This window comes from Petromyzon marinus, chromosome 15 (genome assembly GCF_048934315.1).
Source record: "Petromyzon marinus isolate PM22_M1 ecotype Great Lakes invasive population chromosome 15, UKy_Petmar_22M1.pri1.0, whole genome shotgun sequence".
Taxonomy (NCBI): domain Eukaryota; kingdom Metazoa; phylum Chordata; class Hyperoartia; order Petromyzontiformes; family Petromyzontidae; genus Petromyzon; species Petromyzon marinus.
The window spans coordinates 15,417,873-15,441,435 of record NC_133681.1 but is presented as its reverse complement, the minus strand read 5'-3'; the positions used below and the strand labels follow the sequence as shown (position 1 = coordinate 15,441,435).

At 43.7% G+C, this 23,563-nt stretch overlaps 9 non-coding genes across 9 annotated transcripts; all 9 read left to right on the top strand.

The window, feature by feature from the left end:
- The first annotated feature begins 263 nt into the window (after nt 1–263).
- TRNAE-CUC (transfer RNA glutamic acid (anticodon CUC)) lies at nt 264–335 on the top strand. The gene has a single exon. It is a non-coding gene; the product is annotated as a tRNA-Glu (tRNA).
- A 3,403-nt stretch (nt 336–3,738) lies between these two features.
- On the top strand, nt 3,739–3,810 carry TRNAE-CUC (transfer RNA glutamic acid (anticodon CUC)). Its single transcript has one exon. It is a non-coding gene; the product is annotated as a tRNA-Glu (tRNA).
- A 1,932-nt stretch (nt 3,811–5,742) lies between these two features.
- On the top strand, nt 5,743–5,814 carry TRNAE-CUC (transfer RNA glutamic acid (anticodon CUC)). The gene has a single exon. It is a non-coding gene; the product is annotated as a tRNA-Glu (tRNA).
- A 1,933-nt stretch (nt 5,815–7,747) lies between these two features.
- Nucleotides 7,748–7,819, top strand: TRNAE-CUC (transfer RNA glutamic acid (anticodon CUC)). The gene has a single exon. It is a non-coding gene; the product is annotated as a tRNA-Glu (tRNA).
- Nucleotides 7,820–9,205: 1,386 nt separating this feature from the next.
- TRNAE-CUC (transfer RNA glutamic acid (anticodon CUC)) lies at nt 9,206–9,277 on the top strand. Its single transcript has one exon. It is a non-coding gene; the product is annotated as a tRNA-Glu (tRNA).
- A 1,417-nt stretch (nt 9,278–10,694) lies between these two features.
- TRNAE-CUC (transfer RNA glutamic acid (anticodon CUC)) lies at nt 10,695–10,766 on the top strand. Its single transcript has one exon. It is a non-coding gene; the product is annotated as a tRNA-Glu (tRNA).
- Nucleotides 10,767–11,707: 941 nt separating this feature from the next.
- TRNAE-CUC (transfer RNA glutamic acid (anticodon CUC)) lies at nt 11,708–11,779 on the top strand. Its single transcript has one exon. It is a non-coding gene; the product is annotated as a tRNA-Glu (tRNA).
- A 372-nt stretch (nt 11,780–12,151) lies between these two features.
- Nucleotides 12,152–12,223, top strand: TRNAE-CUC (transfer RNA glutamic acid (anticodon CUC)). The gene has a single exon. It is a non-coding gene; the product is annotated as a tRNA-Glu (tRNA).
- A 1,424-nt stretch (nt 12,224–13,647) lies between these two features.
- On the top strand, nt 13,648–13,719 carry TRNAE-CUC (transfer RNA glutamic acid (anticodon CUC)). The gene has a single exon. It is a non-coding gene; the product is annotated as a tRNA-Glu (tRNA).
- Nucleotides 13,720–23,563: the final 9,844 nt, after the last annotated feature.

The window sequence follows — 23,563 nt, the reverse complement described above, 5'->3', positions numbered from 1 at the left end:
CGCTGAAAGCATCGATTTTTCACCACGAGACCACCAGGGAAATTGAAGGATATGCCTCCACGTGTCCTGCTGTTCCACATCATCATCAGGCTTGATCCTTTACTGCTGAACGAAGGCTTCCCCAGGCAGTCGCCATCTCTTACGGTCTCACGATTCCACAGTCAATCCCGTGAACAGATTCCAAAGCACCATCAACTCTCAAGCGAGCTCCCGGTGTTGGAGGTGCCAGGACATCAGGACACGTGAAGACACGTCAACCAGCTTCCCTGGTGGTCTAGTGGTTAGGATTCAGCGCTCTCACCGCTGTGTCCCGGGTTCGATTCCCGGTCAGGGAACACGCGTTTTTATAATAATGAAAGGTTTTTTACGCAAAAGTTTAACTGCTTTGAAAAAAACACCAAGAGCCTCGTTCCCTGACCTGGAATCACACCCGTGTTGCAGCACTGAGAGCGTCGAATTTTAACCATCAGACCACCAAGGAAGTTGGAAAAAGTACTTCTACGTGTCCTGCTGTTCCGCATCATCACCAGCCTTGAGCTTCTACTGCGAAGGTTTCTCTTACGGTCTCACGAATCCACAGTCAATCCCGTGAACAGATTCAATTCACCATCAACTCTAGAGCGAGCTCCCGGTGTTGGAGGTGCCAGGACAGCAGGACACGTGGAGACACGCCTACCATTATGAGACCTCCTTTGCCAGTAGCAAGATATAGTAATAGGTTTCACCCTTTTAACTGGCACAAAACTGACATCTTTATTCAAGGCATAATGTTTGCAATAACCACAACACAAGCAGTCAAAATGCAAACCAAAGAGACAGCTCTGATAATAATATGCACTGTCTCCACTTGTGTTGGACCAGAAGACGCCAAAAGGTCCAACACCAGTGGAGACTAGGCTCTAAGAAAAGCCGTCTCGGGTGTGGACCAATGAAATTCAAGGACAGTGCATATTATTATTATTAGAGTTGTCTCTTTTGTTTGCATTTTGACTGCTTGTGTTGTGGTTATTGCAAACATGATGCCTTGAATAAAGGTGTCAGTTTTTGTGCCAGTTAAAAGGGTAAAACCTATTACTACACGTCAACCAATTCTAGATTTGAAGCTTTCGTTACTGCAAGGATTCATACTCTTTCGTTTTTTCGGTAAAGTCACGTAGGTAAAATAAAATAGTTGTTTTCATTTACTTCAATTATTTTATTTTACCTACGTCACTTTACCGAAAAACCAAGAGTTCAGGTCAACCAGCTTCCCTGGTGGTCTCGTGGTTGGGAATCGGTGCTCTCACCGCCGCTGCCCGGGGTCGATTCGATTCTCGTTCAGGGAACACTTTTTTAAAATAATAAAAAAAGTTCAATTTTTATTGACGCAAAGGTGTAACTGCTTTAAAAAAAGACACCAAGAGCCTCATTCCCTGACCAAAAACCGAACCCGTGCCAAGGCGCTGAAAACGTCGATTTTTCACCACGAGACCACCAGGGAATTGCAGGATATGACTCCACGTGTCCTGCTGTTCCAAATCATCTCCAGGCTTGATCCTTTACTGTTAAACGAAGGCTTCCCCATTCAGTCGCATTCTCTTACGGTCTCACGAATCCACAGTCAATTCCGTGAACAGATTCAATTCACCATCAACTCTAGAGCGAGCTCCCGGTGTTGGAGGTGCCAGGACAGCAAGGTATAGTAATAGGTTTTACCCATTTAACTGGCACAAAAATTGACACCTTAATTCAAGGCTTCATGTTTGCAATAACCACAACACAAGCAGTCAAAATGCAAACAAAAGAGACAACTCTGATAATATTATGCATTGTCCTTGAATTTGATTGGTCCACACCGGTGACGGCTTTTCTTAGAGCCTAGTCTCCACTGGTGTTGGACCAGAAGACGCCAAAAGGTCCAACACCAGTGGAGACTAGGCTCTAAGAAAAGCCGTCTCAGGTGTGGACCAATCAAATTCATGGACAGTGCATATTAATATCAGAGTTGTCTCTTTTGTTTGCATTTTGACTGCTTGTGTTGTGGTTATTGCAAACATGATGCCTTGAATAAAGGTGTCAGTTTTTGTGCCGGTTAAAAGGGTAAAACCTTATACTACAAGTCAAACAATTCTAGATTTGAAGCTTTCGTTACTGCAAGGATTCATACTCTTTGTTTTTTTCGGTAAAGTCACGTAGGTAAAATAAAATGTTTTTTTCATTTATTTTATTATTTTATTTTACCTACGTGACTTTACCGAAAAAACCAAAGAGTTCAGGTCAACCAGCTTCCCTGGTGGTCTCGTGGTTGGGATTCGGTGCTCTCACCACCGCTGCCCGGGGTCGATTTGATTCCCGTTCAGGGAACACTTTTTTAAAATAATTTTAAAAAGTTACATTTTTATTGACGCAAAGTTGTAACTGCTTTAAAAAAAGACTCCAAGATCCTCATTCCCTGACCAAAAACCCAACCCGTGCCACGGCGCTGAAAGCGTCGATTTTTCACCACGAGACTACCAGGGAAATTGAGGTAAATACCTCGACGTGTCCTGCTGTTCCACATCATCAAAAGGCTTTATCCTTTACTGCTGAACGAAGGCTTCCCCAGGCAGTCGCCATCTCTTACGGTCTCACGAATCCACAGTCAATCCCGTGAACAGATTCAATTCACCATCAACTCTAGAGCGAGCTCCCGGTGTTGGAGGTGCCAGGACAGCAGGACACGTGGAGACACGCCAACCATTATGAGACCTCCTTTGCCAGTAACAAGATATAGTAATAGGTTTCACCCTTTTAACTGGCACAAAACTGACACCTTTATTCAAGGCATAATGTTTGCAATAACCACAACACAAGCAGTCAAAATGCAAACAAAAGAGACAACTCTGATAATAATATGCACTGTCTCCACTTGTGTTGGACCAGAAGACGCCAAAAGGTCCAACACCAGTGGAGACTAGGCTCTAAGAAAAGCCGTCTCGGGTGTGGACCAATGAAATTCAAGGACAGTGCATATTATTATTAGAGTTGTCTCTTTTGTTTGCATTTTGACTGCTTGTGTTGTGGTTATTGCAAACATGATGCCTTGAATAAAGGTGTCAGTTTTTGTGCCAGTTAAAAGGGTAAAACCTATTACTACACGTCAACCAATTCTAGATTTGAAGCTTTCGTTACTGCAAGGATTCATACTCTTTCGTTTTTTCGGTAAAGTCACGTAGGTAAAATAAAATAGTTGTTTTCATTTACTTTAATTATTTTATTTTACCTACGTCACTTTACCGAAAAACCAAGAGTTCAGGTCAACCAGCTTCCCTGGTGGTCTCGTGGTTGGGAATCGATGCTCTCACCGCCGCTGCCCGGGGTCGATTCGAGTCCCGTTCAGGGAACACTTTTTTGAAATAATAAAAAAGTTACATTTTCATTGACGCAAAGGTGTAACTCCTGTAAAAAAGACACCAAGAGCCTCATTCCCTGACCAAAAACCGAACCCGTCCTACGGCGCTGAAAGCATCGATTTTTCACCACGAGACCACCAGGGAAATTGAAGGATATGCCTCCACGTGTCCTGCTGTTCCACATCATCATCAGGCTTGATCCTTTACTGCTGAACGAAGGCTTCCCCAGGCAGTCGCCATCTCTTACGGTCTCACGATTCCACAGTCAATCCCGTGAACAGATTCCAAAGCACCATCAACTCTCAAGCGAGCTCCCGGTGTTGGAGGTGCCAGGACATCAGGACACGTGAAGACACGTCAACCAGCTTCCCTGGTGGTCTAGTGGTTAGGATTCGGCGCTCTCACCGCTGTGTCCCGGGTTCGATTCCCGGTCAGGGAACACGCGTTTTTATAATAATGAAAGGTTTTTTTACGCAAAAGTTTAACTGCTTTGAAAAAAACACCAAGAGCCTCGTTCCCTGACCTGGAATCACACCCGTGTTGCAGCACTGAGAGCGTCGAATTTTAACCATCAGACCACCAAGGAAGTTGGAAAAAGTACTTCTACGTGTCCTGCTGTTCCGCATCATCACCAGCCTTGAGCTTCTACTGCGAAGGTTTCTCTTACGGTCTCACGAATCCACAGTCAATCCCGTGAACAGATTCAATTCACCATCAACTCTAGAGCGAGCTCCCGGTGTTGGAGGTGCCAGGACAGCAGGACACGTGGAGACACGCCTACCATTATGAGACCTCCTTTGCCAGTAACAAAATATAGTAATAGGTTTCACCCTTTTAACTGGCACAAAAACTGACACCTTTATTCAAGGCATCATGTTTGCAATAACCACAATACAAGCAGTCAAAATGCAAACAAAAGAGACAACTCTGATAATAATATGCATTGTCCTTGAATTTGATTGGTCCACACTGGTGACGGCTTTTCTTAGAGCCTAGTCTCCACTGGTGTTGGACCAGAAGACGCCAAAAGGTCCAACACCAGTGGAGACTAGGCTCTAAGAAAAGCCGTCTCAGGTGTGGACCAATCAAATTCATGGACAGTGAATATTAATATCAGAGTTGTCTCTTTTTTTTGCATTTTGACTGCTTGTGTTGTGGTTATTGCAAACATGATGCCTTGAATAAAGGTGTCAGTTTTTGAACGAAGGCTTCCCCAGGCCGTCGCCATCTCTTACGGTCTCACGAATCCACAGTCAATCCCGTGAACAGATTCAATTCACCATCAACTCTAGAGCGAGCTCCCGGTGTTGGAGGTGCCAGGACAGCAGGACACGTGGAGACACGCCAACCATTATGAGACCTCCTTTGCCAGTAACAAGATATAGTAATAGGTTTCACCCTTTTAACTGGCACAAAACTGACACCTTTATTCAAGGCATAATGTTTGCAATAACCACAACACAAGCAGTCAAAATGCAAACAAAAGAGACAACTCTGATAATAATATGCACTGTCTCCACTTGTGTTGGACCAGAAGACGCCAAAAGGTCCAACACCAGTGGAGACTAGGCTCTAAGAAAAGCCGTCTCGGGTGTGGACCAATGAAATTCAAGGACAGTGCATATTATTATTAGAGTTGTCTCTTTTGTTTGCATTTTGACTGCTTGTGTTGTGGTTATTGCAAACATGATGCCTTGAATAAAGGTGTCAGTTTTTGTGCCAGTTAAAAGGGTAAAACCTATTACTACACGTCAACCAATTCTAGATTTGAAGCTTTCGTTACTGCAAGGATTCATACTCTTTCGTTTTTTCGGTAAAGTCACGTAGGTAAAATAAAATAGTTGTTTTCATTTACTTTAATTATTTTATTTTACCTACGTCACTTTACCGAAAAACCAAGAGTTCAGGTCAACCAGCTTCCCTGGTGGTCTCGTGGTTGGGAATCGGTGCTCTCACCGCCGCTGCCCGGGGTCGATTCGAGTCCCGTTCAGGGAACACTTTTTTGAAATAATAAAAAAGTTACATTTTCATTGACGCAAAGGTGTAACTCCTGTAAAAAAGACACCAAGAGCCTCATTCCCTGACCAAAAACCGAACCCGTCCTACGGCGCTGAAAGCATCGATTTTTCACCACGAGACCACCAGGGAAATTGAAGGATATGCCTCCACGTGTCCTGCTGTTCCACATCATCACCAGGCTTGATCCTTTACTGCTGAACGAAGGCTTCCCCAGGCAGTCGCCATCTCTTACGGTCTCACGATTCCACAGTCAATCCCGTGAACAGATTCCAAAGCACCATCAACTCTCAAGCGAGCTCCCGGTGTTGGAGGTGCCAGGACATCAGGACACGTGAAGACACGTCAACCAGCTTCCCTGGTGGTCTAGTGGTTAGGATTCGGCGCTCTCACCGCCGTGTCCCGGGTTCGATTCCCGGTCAGGGAACACGCGTTTTTATAATAATGAAAGGTTTTTTTACGCAAAAGTTTAACTGCTTTGAAAAAAACACCAAGAGCCTCGTTCCCTGACCTGGAATCACACCCGTGTTGCAGCACTGAGAGCGTCGAATTTTAACCATCAGACCACCAAGGAAGTTGGAAAAAGTACTTCTACGTGTCCTGCTGTTCCGCATCATCACCAGCCTTGAGCTTCTACTGCGAAGGTTTCTCTTACGGTCTCACGAATCCACAGTCAATCCCGTGAACAGATTCAATTCACCATCAACTCTAGAGCGAGCTCCCGGTGTTGGAGGTGCCAGGACAGCAGGACACGTGGAGACACGCCTACCATTATGAGACCTCCTTTGCCAGTAACAAAATATAGTAATAGGTTTCACCCTTTTAACTGGCACAAAAACTGACACCTTTATTCAAGGCATCATGTTTGCAATAACCACAATACAAGCAGTCAAAATGCAAACAAAAGAGACAACTCTGATAATAATATGCATTGTCCTTGAATTTGATTGGTCCACACCGGTGACGGCTTTTCTTAGAGCCTAGTCTCCACTGGTGTTGGACCAGAAGACGCCAAAAGGTCCAACACCAGTGGAGACAAGGCTCTAAGAAAAGCCGTCTCAGGTGTGGACCAATCAAATTCATGGACAGTGAATATTAATATCAGAGTTGTCTCTTTTTTTTGCATTTTGACTGCTTGTGTTGTGGTTATTGCAAACATGATGCCTTGAATAAAGGTGTCAGTTTTTGAACGAAGGCTTCCCCAGGCCGTCGCCATCTCTTACGGTCTCACGAATCCACAGTCAATCCCGTGAACAGATTCAATTCACCATCAACTCTAGAGCGAGCTCCCGGTGTTGGAGGTGCCAGGACAGCAGGACACGTGGAGACACGCCAACCATTATGAGACCTCCTTTGCCAGTAACAAGATATAGTAATAGGTTTCACCCTTTTAACTGGCACAAAACTGACACCTTTATTCAAGGCATAATGTTTGCAATAACCACAACACAAGCAGTCAAAATGCAAACAAAAGAGACAACTCTGATAATAATATGCACTGTCTCCACTTGTGTTGGACCAGAAGACGCCAAAAGGTCCAACACCAGTGGAGACTAGGCTCTAAGAAAAGCCGTCTCGGGTGTGGACCAATGAAATTCAAGGACAGTGCATATTATTATTAGAGTTGTCTCTTTTGTTTGCATTTTGACTGCTTGTGTTGTGGTTATTGCAAACATGATGCCTTGAATAAAGGTGTCAGTTTTTGTGCCAGTTAAAAGGGTAAAACCTATTACTACACGTCAACCAATTCTAGATTTGAAGCTTTCGTTACTGCAAGGATTCATACTCTTTCGTTTTTTCGGTAAAGTCACGTAGGTAAAATAAAATAGTTGTTTTCATTTATTTTAATTATTTTATTTTACCTACGTCACTTTACCGAAAAAACCAAGAGTTCAGGTCAAGCAGCTTCCCTGGTGGTCTCGTGGTTGGGAATCGGTGCTCTCACCGCCGCTGCCCGGGGTCGATTCGAGTCCCGTTCAGGAAACACTTTTTTGAAATAATAAAAAAGTTAAATTTTCATTGACGCAAAGGTGTAACTCCTGTAAAAAAGACACCAAGATCCTCATTCCCTGACCAAAAACCGAACCCGTGCCACGGCGCTGAAAGCGTCGATTTTTCACCACGAGACTACCAGGGAAATTGACGTAAATACCTCGACGTGTCCTGCTGTTCCACATCATCAAAAGGCTTTATCCTTTACTGCTGAACGAAGGCTTCCCCAGGCAGTCGCCATCTCTTACGGTCTCACGATTCCACAGTCAATCCCGTGAACAGATTCCAAAGCACCATCAACTCTCGAGCGAGCTCCCGGTGTTGGAGGTGGCAGGACATCAGGACACGTGGAGACTCTTCAACCACCTTCCCTGGTGGTCTAGTGGTTAGGATTCGGCGCTCTCACCGCCGCGGCCCGGGTTCGATTCCCGGTCAGGGAACACTCGTTTTTATAATTATGGAAGTTTTTTTTGCGAAAAAGTTTAACTGCTTTGAAAAAAACACCAAGAGCCTCGTTCCCTGACCTGGAATCGCATCCGTGTTGCAGCACTGAGAGCGTCGAATTTTAACCTTCAGACCACCAAGACAGTTGGAAAAAGTACTTCCACGTGTCCTGCTGTCCCGCATCTTCACTAGCCTTGAGCTTCTACTGCTGAACGAAGGCTTCCCCAGGCCGTCGCCATCTCTTACGGTCTCACGAATCCACAGTCAATCTCGTGAACAGATTCAATTCACCATCAACTCTAGAGCGAGCTCCCGGTGTTGGAGGTGCCAGGACAGCAGGACACGTGGAGACACGCCAACCATTATGAGACCTCCTTTGCCAGTAACAAGATATAGTAATAGGTTTCACCCTTTTAACTGGCACAAAACTGACACCTTTATTCAAGGCATAATGTTTGCAATAACCACAACACAAGCAGTCAAAATGCAAACAAAAGAGACAACTCTGATAATAATATGCACTGTTTCCACTTGTGTTGGACCAGAAGACGCCAAAAGGTCCAACACCAGTGGAGACTAGGCTCTAAGAAAAGCCGTCTCGGGTGTGGACCAATGAAATTCAAGGACAGTGCATATTATTACTAGAGTTGTCTCTTTTGTTTGCATTTTGACTGCTTGTGTTGTGGTTATTGCAAACATGATGCCTTGAATAAAGGTGTCAGTTTTTGTGCCAGTTAAAAGGGTAAAACCTACTACTACACGTCAACCAATTCTAGATTTGAAGCTTTCGTTACTGCAAGGATTCATACTCTTTCGTTTTTTCGGTAAAGTCACGTAGGTAAAATAAAATAGTTGTTTTCATTTATTTCAATTATTTTATTTTACCTACGTCACTTTACCGAAAAACCAAGAGTTCAGGTCAACCAGCTTCCCTGGTGGTCTCCTGGTTGGGAATCGGTGCTCTCCCCGCCGCTGCCCGGTGTCGATTCGAGTCCCGTTCAGGGAACACTTTTTTGAAATAATAAAAAAGTTACATTTTCATTGACGCAAAGGTGTAACTCCTGTAAAAAAGACACCAAGAGCCTCATTCCCTGACCAAAAACCGAACCCGTCCCACGGCGCTGAAAGCGTCGATTTTTCACCACGAGACCACCAGGGAAATTGAAGGATATGCCTCCACGTGTCCTGCTGTTCCACATCATCACCAGGCTTGATCCTTTACTGCTGAACGAAGGCTTCCCCAGGCAGTCGCCATCTCTTACGGTCTCACGATTCCGCAGTCAATCCCGTGAACAGATTCCAAAGCACCATCAACTCTCAAGCGAGCTCCCGGTGTTGGATGTGCCAGGACATCAGGACACGTGGAGACACGTCAACCAGCTTCCCTGGTGGTCTAGTGGTTAGGATTCGGCGCTCTCACCGCCGCGGCCCGGGTTCGATTCCCGGTCAGGGAACATTCGCTTTTATAATTATGAAAGGTTTTTTTACGCAAATGTTTAACTGCTTTGAAAAAAACACCAAGAGCCTCGTTCCCTGACCTGGAATCGCACCCGTGTTGCAGCACTGAGAGCGTCGAATTTTAACCATCAGACCACCAAGGAAGTTGGAAAAAGTACTTCTACGTGTCCTGCTGTTCCGCATCATCACCAGCCTTGAGCTTCTACTGCGAAGGCTTCTCTTACGGTCTCACGAATCCACAGTCAATCCCGTGAACAGATTCAATTCACCATCAACTCTAGAGCGAGCTCCCGGTGTTGGAGGTGCCAGGACAGCAGGACACGTGGAGACACGCCTACCATTATGAGACCTCCTTTGCCAGTAACAAGATATAGTAATAGGTTTCACCCTTTTAACTGGCACAAAAACTGACACCTTTATTCAAGGCATCATGTTTGCAATAACCACAATACAAGCAGTCAAAATGCAAACAAAAGAGACAACTCTGATAATAATATGCATTGTCCTTGAATTTGATTGGTCCACACCGGTGACGGCTTTTCTTAGAGCCTAGTCTCCACTGGTGTTGGACCAGAAGACGCCAAAAGGTCCAACACCAGTGGAGACTAGGCTCTAAGAAAAGCCGTCTCAGGTGTGGACCAATCAAATTCATGGACAGTGCATATTAATATCAGAGTTGTCTCTTTTGTTTGCATTTTGACTGCTTGTGTTGTGGTTATTGCAAACATGATGCCTTGAATAAAGGTGTCAGTTTTTGTGCCAGTTTTAAGGGTAAAACCTATTACTACAAGTCAAACAATTCTAGATTTGAAGCTTTCGTTACTGCAAGGATTCATACTCTTTGTTTTTTTCGGTAAAGTCACGTAGGTAAAATAAAATGTTTTTTCATTTATTTTATTATTTTATTTTACCTACGTGACTTTACCGAAAAAACCAAAGAGTTCAGGTCAACCAGCTTCCCTGGTGGTCTCGTGGTTGGGATTCGGTGCTCTCACCACCGCTGCCCGGGGTCGATTTGATTCCCGTTCAGGGAACACTTTTTAAAAATAATTTTAAAAAGTTACATTTTTATTGACGCAAAGTTGTAACTGCTTTAAAAAAAGACTCCAAGATCCTCATTCCCTGACCAAAAACCGAACCCGTGCCACGGCGCTGAAAGCGTCGATTTTTCACCACGAGACTACCAGGGAAATTGACATAAATACCTCGACGTGTCCTGCTGTTCCACATCATCAAAAGGCTTTATCCTTTACTGCTGAACGAAGGCTTCCCCAGGCAGTCGCCATCTCTTACGGTCTCACGATTCCACAGTCAATCCCGTGAACAGATTCCAAAGCACCATCAACTCTCGAGCGAGCTCCCGGTGTTGGAGGTGACAGGACATCAGGACACGTGGAGACACGTCAACCAGCTTCCCTGGTGGTCTAGTGGTTAGGATTCGGCGCTCTCACCGCCGCGGCCCGGGTTCGATTCCCGGTCAGGGAACACTCGTTTTATAATTAGGGAAGTTTTTTTTGCAAAAAAGTTTAACTGCTTTGAAAAAAACACCAAGAGCCTCGTTCCCTGACCTGGAATCGCATCCGTGTTGCAGCACTGAGAGCGTCGAATTTTAACCTTCAGACCACCAAGACAGTTGGAAAAAGTACTTCCACGTGTCCTGCTGTCCCGCATCTTCACTAGCCTTGAGCTTCTACTGCTGAACGAAGGCTTCTCCAGGCCGTCGTCATCTCTTACGGTCTCACGAATCCACAGTCAATCCCGTGAACAGATTCAATTCACCATCAACTCTAGAGCGAGCTCCCGGTGTTGGAGGTGCCAGGAGAGCAGGACACGTGGAGACACGCCAACCATTATGAGACCTCCTTTGCCAGTAACAAGATATAGTAATAGGTTTCACCCTTTTAACTGGCACAAAACTGACACCTTTATTCAAGGCATAATGTTTGCAATAACCACAACACAAGCAGTCAAAATGCAAACAAAAGAGACAACTCTGATAATAATATGCACTGTCTCCACTTGTGTTGGACCAGAAGACGCCAAAAGGTCCAACACCAGTGGAGACTAGGCTCTAAGAAAAGCCGTCTCGGGTGTGGACCAATGAAATTCAAGGACAGTGCATATTATTATTAGAGTTGTCTCTTTTGTTTCTTTTGTTTGCATTTTGACTGCTTGTGTTGTGGTTATTGCAAACATGATGCCTTAAATAAAGGTGTCAGTTTTTTGTACCAGTTAAAAGGGTAAAACTTATCACTACACGTCAACCAATTCTAGATTTGAAGCTTTCGTTACTGCAAGGATTCATACTCTTTTGTTTTTTCGGTAAAGTCACGTAGGTAAAATAAAATAGTTTTTCATTTATTTTATTATTTTATTTTACCTACGTGACTTTACCGAAAAAAACAAAGAGTTCACGTCAACCAGCTTCCCTGGTGGTCTAGTGGTTAGGATTCGGTGCTCTCACCGCCGCTGCCCGGGTTCGATTCCCGGTCAGGGAACGCTCGTTTTTATAATTAAAAAGGTTTTTAAACGCAAAAGTTTAACTGCTTTGAAAATAAAAATACTAGCAGACTTGTTCCCTGACCTGGAATCGAACACAGGTAGCAGCACTGAAAGCGTATAATTTTAACCATCAGACCACCAGAGACGATGGAAGATGGTCCTCCACGTGTCCTGTTGTCCCGCATCATTACCAGCCTTGAGCTTCTACTGTTGAACGAAGGCTTCACCAGGCAGTCGCCATTTCTTGTGGTCTCACGATTCCACAGTCAATCCCGTGAACAGATTCCAATGCACCATCAACCCTAGAGCGAGCTCCCAGTGTTGGAGGTGCCAGGAAATCAGGACACGTGGAGACACGTCAACCAGCTTCCCTGGTGGTCTAGTGGTTAGGATTCGGCGCTCTCACCGCCGCGGCCCGGGTTCGATTCCCGGTCAGGGAACACTCGTTTTTATAATTATGAAAGTTTTTTTTACAAATAAAGTTTGACTGCTTTAAAAAAAACACCAAGAGCCTCGTTCCCTGACCTGGAATCGCACCCGTGTTGCCGCACTGAGAGCGTTCAATTTTAACCATCAGACCACCAAGGTAGTTGGAAAAAGTACTTTCAGGTGTCCTGCTGTCCCGCACCATCACCAGCCTTGAGCTTCTACTGTTGAACGAAGGCTTCTCTTACGGTCTCACGAATCCACAGTCAATCCCGTGAACAGATTCAATTCACCATCAACTCCAGAGCGAGCTCCCGGTGTTGGAGGTGCCAGGACAGCAGGACACGTGGAGACACGCCAACCATTATGAGACCTCCTTTGCCAGTAACAAGATATAGTAATAGGTTTCACCCTTTTAACTGGCACAAAAACTGACACCTTTATTCAAGGCATCATGTTTGCAATAACCACAACACAAGCAGTCAAAATGCAAACAAAAGAGACAACTCTGAAAATAATATGCACTGTCCTTGAATTTGATTGGTCCACACCCGAGACGGCTTTTCTTAGAGCCTAGTCTCCACTGGTGTTGGACCTTTTGGCGTCTTCTGGTCCAACACCAGTGGAGACTAGGCTCTAAGAAAAGCCGTCTCTGGTGTGGACCAATCAAATTCAAGGACAGTGCATATTATTATCAGAGTTGTCTCTTTTGTTTGCATTTTGACTGCTTGTGTTGTGGTTATTGCAAACATGATGCCTTAAATAAAGGTGTCAGTTTTTTGTACCAGTTAAAAGGGTAAAACCTATCACTACACGTCAACCAATTCTAGATTTGAAGCTTTCACTACTGCAAGGATTCATACTCTTTTGTTTTTTCGGTAAAGTCACGTAGGTAAAATAAAATATTTTTTCATTTATTTTATTATTTTATTTTACCTACGTGACTTTACCGAAAAAACCAAAGAGTTCACGTCAACCAGCTTCCCTGGTGGTCTCGTGGTTGGGATTCGGCGCTCTCACCGCCGCTGCCCGGGGTCGATTCGATTCCCGTTCAGGGAACACTTTTTTTAAATAATAAAAATAAGTTACATTTTTATTGACGCAAAGGTGTAACTCCTTTTAAAAAAGACACCAAGAGCCTCATTCCCTGACCAAAAACCGAACCCGTGCCACGGCGCTGAAAGCGTCGATTTTTCACCACGAGACCACCAGGGAAATTGAAGGATATGCCTCCACGTGTCCTGTTGTTCCACATCATCACCAGGCTTGATCCTTTACTACTGAACGAAGGTTTCCCCAGGCAGTCGCCATCTCTTACGGTCTCCCGATTCCACAGTCAATCCCGTGAACAGATTACAATGCCCCATCAACTCTCGATCGAGCTCCCGGTGTTGGAGGTGTCAGGACATCAGTACACGTGGAGACACGTCACCCAGCTTCCCTGGTGGTCTAGTGGTTAGGATTCGGCGCTCTCACCGCCGCGGCCCGGGTTCGATTCCCGGTCAGGGAACACTCGTTTTTATAATTATGAAAGTTTTTTTTACAAAAAAGTTTGACTGCTTTGAAAAAAACACCAAGAGCCTCGTTCCCTGACCTGGAATCGCAACCAAAAAAACAAAAGAGTATGAATCCTTGCAGTAACGAAAGCTTCAAATCTAGAATTGGTTGACGTGTAGTAATAGATTTTACCCTTTTAACTGGCACAAAAACTGACACCTTAATTCAGACGCCAAAAGGTCCAACACCAGTGGAGACTAGGCTCTAAGAAAAGCCGTCTCGGGTGTGGACCAATCAAATTCAAGGACAATGCATATTATTATCAGAGTTGTCTCTTTTTTTGCATTTTGACTGCTTGTGTTGTGGTTATTGCAAACATGATGCCTTGAATTAAGGTGTTAGTTTTTGTGCCAGTTAAAAGGGTGAAACCTATTACTATATCTTGTTACTGGCAAAGGAGATCTCATAATGGTTGGCGTGTCTCCACGTGTCCTGCTGTCCTGGCACCTCCAACACCGGGAGCTCGCTCTAGAGTTGATGGTGAATTGAATCTGTTCACGGAATTGACTGTGGATTCGTGAGACCGTAAGAGAAGACTTCGTTCAGCAGTAGAAGCTCAAGGCTGGTGATGGTGCGGGACAGCAGGACACCTGGAAGTACTTTTTCCAACTACCTTGGTGGTCTGATGGTTAAAATTCGACGCTCTCAGTGCACCAACACGGTTGGTAAAGTCACGTAGGTAAAATAAAATAGTTTTTCATTTATTTTATTATTTTATTTTACCTACGTGACTTTACCGAAAAAACCAAAGAGTTCAGGTCAACCAGCTTCCCTGGTCGTCTCGTGGTTGAGATTCGGCGTTCTCACCGCCGCTGCCCGGGGTCGTTTCGATTCCCATTCAGGGAACACTTTTTTAAAATAATAAAAATAAGTTACATTTTTATTGACGCAAAGGTGTAACTCCTTTAAAAAAAGACACCAAGAGCCTCATTCCCTGACAAAAAGCCGAACCCGTGCCACGGCGCTTAAAGCGTCGATTTTTCAACACTAGACCACCAGGGAAATTGACGGATATGCCTCCACGTGTCCTGCTGTTCCACATCATCACCAGGCTTGATCCTTTACTGCAGAACGAAGGCTTTCTCAGGCCGTCGCCATCTCTCGTGGTCTCTCGAATCCACAGTCAATCCTGTGAACAGATTCCAATGCACCATCAATTCTAGAACGAGCTCCCAGTTTTGGAGGTGGCAGGACAGCAGGACACATGGAGACACATCAACCAATTCTAAATTTGAAGCTTTTGTGACTGCAAAGATTCATACTCTTTGGTTTTTTCGGTAAAGTCACGTAGAATAAGAATAAAATAATGAAATAAAACAACACAATAAAATTCTCACGACGTTTCGGCCACAACACAAGTGGCCTTCATCAGGTGAAGGGACTGGACTGTCCAGAGGGCAGCGTTGGAGTGGAGACAGCCAAGCCCAGGTCGCGTCCTTTAAGCTGTGTGGGAGGACACAAAAAACGCCTTGACAAAGGAATTAGCATAACAATGATGTACTGGACCGGCACGGTGGGGGTGGGGGGGGGGGGAGGAGTTTACATAATGTTGGTGTGAAGGGAAATAAGTGGCTGTGAAAGTTTAGGATACCACTACTTGAAAAAATATACTGCACCATTGAAAATTAGTTTAATGTTTGGTTTGATTTAGAACATCTTTCCAATGAATGCTTAATTTGAAACCATCCTCTCGGTTGAAATTGTGTCTGTGTTTGTAAATCTGAATTGCCTCATGGACAAATCTCTGATAAAAAAACCCGTGGTTTTGCAGAGAACCTTGTTATCGGAGAAAACTATATCGTGATCACCCACAGCGTTGTTAACAGTAACTGGGTATACACTACACTATAAAATGAATGCCATATAGTAAACCAATAAAAAAACTAAAATATAAACTACCTCAATGTTATCAATAAACTCTATATATTCTCCAATCAGCAAAGCTACCAACAATAAGTCGTTATATATCACAATGCAATATGGCGAAAAAATGGGTGGATTCTTACCCTCAACTTTAGCACCACGGATAGCTACGAGTCCTGTTCAGACGGACGAGTTCATCCATGGTCGGAACGGAGGAGGGGGAGAGAGACAGCTGCGAGGCGCTGTTATACTCGATGTTGTAAACCATACCATTAACCGTGGTGTGAGAAGCATTAAGAGTCAATGCCAGCGAAAGAGCTGCGGTCTGAAGGTCATTGTAAAATACAATTAATTAAAAACCGAAATGGTTTAAAACATCTTTCCAATGGTTACTAAGCCAGAATCCATCTTCTCGGTTGAAATTGTCTCTGTGCTTGTATATGTGAATGGCCTGATGAACGAATCTCTCATGATAGCCGGTTGGTTTGCAAAGAACCTCCGTCTTGGAGAAGTCCATGTCATGTGAGCCCACTGAATTATAACAGTGATCTGCCACGGCAGAGGAGTTTGTTCTACCGTGTTTCAAGTCTGCTTCATGTTCGCGGATGCGGTCCGAGATAGGTCGTTTGGTTTCGCCAATGTAGCTACTACCACTGATGCACTTTAGTTTGTAAACGCCCGGGTACTGTATGTCTAGAACTGCATCTTGTACAGATGGAACCAGATCACGGATTTTATGTACTGTGTTGAATCGGACCTGGATCTTGTGTTTATTCAGGATTTTGGAGATCTTTTTAGTGACCCCTGCAATGTAGGGTAAGGTGATGGTTTTGAGTGGCTCCACAAGAGGATCCGTCTTCATGACTGGAGTGATGGCTTTGCGGATTGTGTAGTCGGAGAAACCATTAGCCCTGAGAGCCTGGTGTACGTGCTTGAGTTCACTTGTAATGTGTGTATTTTGGTCGGAAATGCATTCGGCTCTATGGTATAGAGTCTTGATGAGGGAGTTCTTCTGGGATGGATGGTGGGGGAAATCTGGTTTCAAGTAAGCATCTGTAAGGGTAGCTTTCCTGTAGACAGAGTGGCTCATTGAACCATAATGTCTCCTTTTAATTAAGACATCCAAAAAGGGTAGTTTGCCATCTTTTTCGACCTCCATGGTAAATCTGATGGCTGCGTGTATGGAATTGATGTGGTCACGGAATTGGTCTAGAGCAGGCTGGCCATGTGGCCAGATGACAAAAGTGTCATCCACGTACCTCTTCCATAAGGTTGGGCGTAGAGTGGCAGTCTGGATGACGTCAGTTTCAAATTTTTCCATGAATATGTTGGCTACAACCGGAGATAGGGGGGAGCCCATTGGGGTTTGTTTGTAGAAAGTTCCATTCCAGATAAAGTAGGTGTTTGTTAAGCAATGTCTCACCAGGGGGGTGTACATCAGTATGTAGTCCTTGATGAACCAGGTCTTCAATGATAGCGATGGTGTCAGGTACCGGGACTTTGGTGAACAAGGACACCACATCAAAACTGACAAGCAGGTCGTCTGGGGACAGGGAAATGCCTTTGATTGTCGATACCAGGTGAGGTAGAATTTAGTACCGCAGAGGTGGTTTTTGCAGTGAATAGTCGCAGTATATCAGCAAGAAAACGTGCCAGTTTATAGGTGGGGGAGTTGATAGTCGAGACGATGGGACGACGGGGTGTATCTTCTTTGTGTATCTTTGGAAGGCCATATAATCTTGGTGGTCTGGCAGCAGAGGGTTTCAACGAGAACTGTTTGGTCTGATCAATTAATGCTGTTGAATCAGAAATGATTTTGTTCGTTTTGGTAACCAGGCTATTGGTGGGATCTCTTTTTATTTTATATAGCTGCCATCGTTGAGTAGTTCTTGAATTTTGTTGTTATATTCTGTTTTGTCCATGATGACAGTGGCATTGCCCTTGTCGGCTGAGAGGATGACAATATCATCTCTCTTTTCAATTGAGATAATTCAAAGCGTTCATCTTTGCTGATGTTGCTAGGTGTCAACTTAGCGTTTTTGAGGGTTGCAGCGATTTCAAATCTTGCTTCGTCTGCAGAGATGTGACTCAAGCCCTTGAGTACAACGTCGACATGGGCAATAATATCATTAACCGGTATGTGTCTCGGTGTGACAGCAAAGTTTAGACCTTTAGCTAAAACGGATTTCAGACCGTCAGAAATGGAACTGTTACTGCGATTAATTACGACTTTGTTGATGTCTATCTTTTCAGTGTGTGGATCCGATTTTTTGTTGGAGAGGTGATTGAATTTGGAAATAAAATTGTCCCTACATTTGGTCGACATAGTGGCAGCCGAATAGGTAGTCATATTGTCTACATGTTCCCAATCCGATGTAGACATTGTTGCTGTCAATTTTAAGTGTGATTTGAATAAAGTAATAAATTAACAAAATAAAATAACACAATAATTATCATTCTACGTGACTTTGCCGAAAGAACCAAAGAAGATGAATCCTTGCAGTCACGAAAGCTTTAAATCGAAATTTAACCGCCTCTATGGGGAGGGATTCCACACAACCTTAAGATCATTCAACAGAGTCCAGGATAAGAAGGCTCAACCAATCGAGTCTCTCACCTTTCTGAAGAGATGCCGCGACTCTAAGGTAATACCAACCGCATTTACACTAACCTCTGCTGCTGCAACTTCTCTTAATGCAAAACGAATTCTAGCTAGAACTAGCTTCGATCTTATCTCGAAAAAAATCAGACTTACACGCACCGAACTCGATCAGTTAGACAAGACACTCTACAAATCAAACTTTAAATTGACAGCAACAATGTCTACATCGGATTGGGAACATGTAGACAATATGACTACCTATTCTTAGTTTTTTCGGTAAAGTCACGTTGAAGAGAAACAACAAAATAACAAAATATATATAAAACAATAAAAAAAATTATCACGACGTTTCGACCATAACTCAAACGGTCATCATCAGGTGTGACACACCTGATGATGACCGTTTGAGTTATGGTCGAAACGTCGTGATAATTTTTTTTTTTTTTTTTATTGTTTTATATATATTTTGTTATTTTGTTGTTTCTCTTCAACGTGACTTTACCGAAAAAACTAAGAATATGAATTACTGCAGTCACGAAAGCTTTAAATCAAAATTTAATATGACTACCTCTTCGGCTGCCACTATGTCGACCAAATGTAGGGACAATTTGATTTCCAAATTCAATCACCTCTCCAACCAAAAGTCGGATCCACACACTGAAAAGATAGACGTCAACAAATTCGTAATTAATCGCAGTAACAGTTCCATCTCTGACGATCTGAAATCCGTTTTAGGTAAAGGTCTAAACTTTGCTGCCACACCGATACACATACCGGTTAATTATATTATTGCCCATGTTGACGTTGCACTCAAGGGCTTGAGTCACATCTCTGCAGACGTAGCAAGATCTGAAATCGCTGCAACCCTCAAAAACGCTAAGTTGACACCTAGCAACATCAGCAAAGATGAACGCTTTGAATTATCTCAATTGAAAAAGAGAGATGATATTGCCATCCTCTCAGCCGACAAGGGCAATGCCACTGTCATCATGGACAAAACAGAATATAACAACAAAATTCAAGAACTACTCAACGATGGCAGCTATACAAAATAAAAAGAGATCCCACCAACAGCCTGGTTACCAAAACGAACAAAATCATTTCTGATTCAACAGCATTAATTGATCAGACCAAACAGTTCTCGTTGAAACCTTCTGCTGCCAGACCACCAAGATTATATGGCCTTCCAAAGATACACAAATAAGATACACCCCTTCGTCCCATCGTCTCTACTATCAAATCCCCCACCTATAAACTGGCACGTTTTCTTGCTGATATACTGCGACCATTCACTGGAAAAAAAACACCTTTGCGGTACTAAATTCTACTCACCTGGTTTCGAAAATCAAGGGTGGTTTCCTTGTTCACCAAAGTCCCGGTACCTGACACCATCGCTATCATTGAAGACCTGGTTCATCAAGGACGGCATACTGATGTACCCCCCCCCTGGTGAGACATTGCTTAACCAACACATACTTTACCTGGAATGGAACTTTCTACAAACAAACTGAGGGCACCCCAATGGGCTCCCCCCTATCTCCGGTTGTAGCCAACGTATTCATGGAAAAATTTGAAACTGACGCCATCCAGACTGCCACTCTACGCCCGACCTTATGGAAGAGGTACATGGATGACACTTTTGTCATCTGGCCACATGGCCAGCCTGCTCTAGACCAATTCCGCGACCACATTAATTTCCATACACCCAGCCATCAGATTTACCATGGAGGTCGAAAAAGATGGCAAACTACCCTTTTTGGATGTCTTAATTAAAAGGAGACATGATGGTTCAATGAGCCACTCTGTCTACAGGAAAGCTACCCATACAGATGCTTACTTGAAACCGGATTCCCACCACCATCCATCCCAGAAGAATTCCCTCATCAAGACTCTATACCATAGAGCCCAGTGCATTTTTGACCAGGAACACATTGCTAGTGAACTCAAGCACGTACACCAAGCTCTCAAGGCTAATGGTTACTCCGACTACACAATCCGCAAAGCCATCACTCCAGTCATGAAGAAGGATCCTCTTGAGGAGCCATTCAAAACCATCACCTTACCCTACATTGCAGGGGTCACTAAAAAGATCTCCAAAATCCTGAATAATCACAAGATCCAGGTCCGATTCAACACAGTACATAAATTCTAGATTTAAAGCTTTTGTGACTGCAAGAATCCATACTCTTTGGTTCTATTGGGTAAAGTCACGTAGGTAAAACATAAAATAACAAAAATCACGACGTTTCGGCCACAACACAAGCGGCCTTCATCAGTTGAAGGGACGAGACTGTCTGGAGGACAGCGCTGGAGTGAAAAAAGCCACGCTCAGATCACGACCTTTATACTGTGTGAGAAGAAACAAAGCGCCTTGACAAAGTAATTAGCATATAATTTAGCATTGAAATGGCTGAGTGATTAGCTTGTGACTGGTCACAGAAATGGCTATGTTAAAGTTAAAGCATACACATCTGCAAAGGCACCCCTTGACAAAGGAATTACCATTGAATTTAGCATTGAAATAGCTGAGTGATTAGCTTGTAACTGGTCACAGAAATAGCTATGTTAAAGTCAGAGCATATACATTCACCGAGGCACCTAGTACAAATCAAACAGGATAATTTAGCGAAACACAACCACGCTCAGACCGCGGACCTTTAAGCTGTGTGTGAGCAAACAAGGTGTCCTGACAAAGAAATTAGCATTAAAATTAGCATTAAACTAATTTCAATGGTACAGTATATTTTTTCAAGTAGTGGTACCCCAAACTTTCGCAGCTCTTATAAATTCCCTTTTCACACCATCAATAGGTAAACTCCCCCTCCCCCCCCCCCCGCGCCAAAGGGCAAGTCCACCGGCATGTACACTACCTCTTTTCTAAAATCGGCCAATCAAATGCTAATTTTAATGCTAATTTCTTTGTCAGGACACCTTGTTTGCTCACACAGCTTAAAGGTCCGCGGTCTGAGCGTGGTTGTGTTTCGCTAAATTCTCCTGTTTGATTTGTACTAGGTGCCTCGGTGAATGTATATGCTCTGACTTTAACATAGCTATTTCTGTGACCAGTTACAAGCTAATCACTCAGCTATTTCAATGCTAAATTCAATGGTAATTCCTTTGTCAAGGGGTGCCTTTGTGGATGTGTATGCTTTAACTTTAACATAGCCATTTCTGTGACCAGTCACAAGCTAATCACTCAGCCATTTCAATGCTAAATTATATGCTAATTCCTTTGTCAAGGTGCTTTGTTTCTTCTCACACAGCATAAAGGTCGTGATCTGAGCATGGCTTTTTTCACTCCAGCGCTGTCCTCCAGACAGTCTCGTCCCTTCACCTGATGAAGGCCGCTTGTGTTGTTGCCGAAACGTCGTGATTTTTGTTATTTTATTTTTTACCTATGTGACTTTACCCAATAGAACCAAAGAGTACAGTACATAAAATCCGTGATCTGGTTCCGTCTGTAAAAGATGCTGTTCCAGACATACAGTCCCCAGGCGTCTACAAACTAAGTTGCCTCTGTGGTGGCAGCTACATTGGGGAAACCAAACGACATATCTCGGACCGCATCCGTAAACATAAAGCAAACTTGAAACACGGTAGGACGAACACCTCAGCCGTGGCAGATCACTGTTATAATTCAGTGGGCCAACATGACGTTGACTTCTCCAAGACGGAGGTTCTCTGCAAGCCATCCGGCTACCATGAGAGATTCGTTCATGAGTCTATCCACATATACAAACACAGAGACAATTTCAACCGAGAAGATGGATTCTGGCTTAGTAACCATTGTAAACGCGTTTTTAACCATTTCGGTTCATGATTGATTGTATTTTACGGTGCATTTCAGACCGCAGTCCATTCGCTGGCACTGCCTATTAGTACCTATCACACGACGGTCAATAGTATAGTTTATTGCATTTGTATAATAATTTGTATAACAGTGTAATGTTTAACATAATTCATAAGGCACTATATAGTACCGTAATTGTATATTGAATATACAGCAGTGTGGTATACAGTAAGGTTAATAGAATAATACATAGTGTAATACTACAAGTCTAATATTTTATAGTCTAAAGTATAGGGTAGTGTATAGTAACGCATTGTATAATTCAAGGGTGCGATTTGTCTATGGATACGATATTATACAAGGTAGTTTAGATTGGAAGGTATAATATTGTATTGTGTAGTTATCCAGTTTATAGCATAGTTATAATGCAACACAGGACAGAGCAGCGCACCTTGGCTGCTTCCTCCTCTTCCCTCCCCCCTCCTCCTCCGTTCCGAACATAGATGGACTCGTCCGTCTGAACACAAGCTCGTCGTTCTCCGTGGTGTTAATCCCTCATACTAACATCATGCTAATCCCCCGTTACATGCTAATTTAATGTTGATATGTAAACTGCTGCTAATCCCTCACACCAAAATTATGCTAGTCCCCCAGTTACATGCTAATTTATATGCAAACTCCTCTCCCCCCTCCCCTCGTCCGTCTGACCATAGCTTGTCGCTCTCCGTGGTGCTAATTACATGTTAACTTATATGTTAACTCCTTTGTCAAGGCGCTTTGTTCCTCCCCCACAGCTTAAAAGACGATGTCCATGCTTGGCAGTGTTCACTCAAGCGCTGTCTTCCAGACAGTCCTGTTTCTTCACCTGAGGAAGGCTACTCGTGTTGTGGCAGAAACGTCGTGAGAATTCTGTCCTTATTATTCTTTTTATTATTTTATTCCCATTCTACCTGACTTTACCGAAAGAACCCAGGAGATGAATCCCAGCAGTCACGAAAGCTTTAAATCGAAATTTAAAGAGGGTTCTTATTACGCGAAAGTTTAGCTGCTTTGATAAAGAGACCTAGAGCCTCGTTCCCTGACCGGGAATCGACCCGGGGGGCAGCACTAAGAGCGTCGAATTTCAACCATAATTTCCACCAGGGAAATTGAAGTATATACCTCCACGTGTCCTGCTCTTCCACATCAACACCATGCTTGATCTTCTACTTCTGAACGAAGGCTTCCCCAGGCAGTCGCCATCTCTTACGGTCTCACAATTCCACAGTCAATCCCGTGAACAGATTCCAATGCACCATCAAATTTCGAGCGAGCTCCCGGTGTTGGAGGTGCCAGGACATCAGGACACGTGGAGACACGTCAACCAACTTCTCTGGCAGTCTAGTGGTTAGGATTCGGCGCTCTCCTTGCTGCGGCCCTGGGTCGATTCCCGGTCAAGGAACACCCTTTAAATAAATTAAAGAGTTATGTATTTTTTTTTATTAACGCAAAAGTTTAGCTGTTTTGAAAAGGAAACCAAAATTATATTTCCTTCCATACTTT